Genomic DNA, 1,308 nt, shown 5'->3' with positions numbered 1-1,308 from the left:
AATCGAGCAACTTATCATGGGGACCCTTGGATCCTCTTGCACTGCTGCCACTAGGCCATCTCAGGAATTGTTCTTTGGGGGATTGCGCCTACCTGCATGGTTAGTGCGTGATGATCGCTGAGACGGGTTACCCCATCCGGGGAACACCATGCTGACGTTTTCAACGGGAGCCTCAGGTTGCCCTTGGATCTTCCCGTTTTCAACAGCAAGTAAAGATGCAGCAATTTGTGCAAGTTGAGTTTCTATCATTTTATTGAAACTTAACTGATTTTTAAGTGTTGAAGACAAAGTTTCAATTTTAATATTTAAACTTTCTAGGGTTTTATCATTGGCCAAAAGCTTTTTATTTATATTTTCATTAATTTTAGCCTGGCGTAAAACTAATTCTCTCAGGGGAGGTTGGTTCAAATTGGAATTCGAATTGAAATTTGAGTTATAGTTGTCACCTCCCTGGAATGGTGGACGCGGCTGGTTCCACCCCTGCCCTCCTTGTTGTGGACGATACCCGTTGTTGATGTATGCGTAGTCTTCACGGGTCTCGGGACAGTCATTGAGTGTCCATCGTTGCCATAGACTTCGCACGTGAAGTGCAAACCCATGGCGTAGACGGGAGCCTGGATTTGTTGTTGGCTCCTTTTTCCTAACTTCTTTATCAAGAGGTCCAGCTTAGCGGCAATCATATCCGTCTCCTTGACGGTATGAATGCCCTTTATTCAGGGTTGGAGTCGTTCTTCGCTCCACCCCTAATTGGAGACCATTTTCTCGACCAAAGCTTTGGCTTTTGTTATGGTCATGTCGAGAAAAGCTCCTCCAGCAGCAGCATCAATATGGGCTCGAGATGTCGTTGTTAGCCCATTGTAGAAGCTTTGGAGGACAAGCCATTCATCCATCCCATGATGAGGATAGGCTGTAATGTATTCTTGCAGCCTTTCCCAAGCTTCCGGGATGGATTCCATCCCTGTTTGCTAGAAACTTGATATCTTCTCGCGCAGGGCATTCGTCTTGCCCAGCGGGAAGAACTTCGCGAGGAATGCCTTGGAGCATTTGTCCCAGGTGTTGATGTCCTTTTCCTTGTAGAACCACTATTTCGCCTTCCCCAGCAGGGAAAATGGAAACAGCCTCAGCTCGACAACATCGGCGGCGACACCCCGTATCACCACGGTGTCGCAGAGCTCCAGAAAATTCTGCAAGTGTGCATTGGCATCCTCGTTCGGCTTGCCATAGAATGGGCTAGCCTACACCATGTTGATGAGGCTGGATTTGAGCTCAAAGTTGACGTCCCGAACGTTGACGCTGGGTCCAGTAGCC

The 1,308-nt window shown here is 47.8% G+C and overlaps 1 non-coding gene across 1 annotated transcript; it reads left to right on the top strand.

Moving 5' to 3' along the window:
• Nucleotides 1-888: 888 nt before the first annotated feature.
• Nucleotides 889-995, top strand: LOC120671779. The gene has a single exon (XR_005673869.1). It is a non-coding gene; the product is annotated as a small nucleolar RNA R71 (small nucleolar RNA).
• The last annotated feature ends 313 nt before the right edge of the window (nt 996-1,308 follow it).

This window comes from Panicum virgatum, chromosome 4N, assembly GCF_016808335.1.
Source record: "Panicum virgatum strain AP13 chromosome 4N, P.virgatum_v5, whole genome shotgun sequence".
In the NCBI taxonomy this organism is placed as follows: domain Eukaryota; kingdom Viridiplantae; phylum Streptophyta; class Magnoliopsida; order Poales; family Poaceae; genus Panicum; species Panicum virgatum.
Note: the sequence above shows the minus strand (reverse complement) of the source record. Positions and strands in the feature narration are given on the sequence as shown.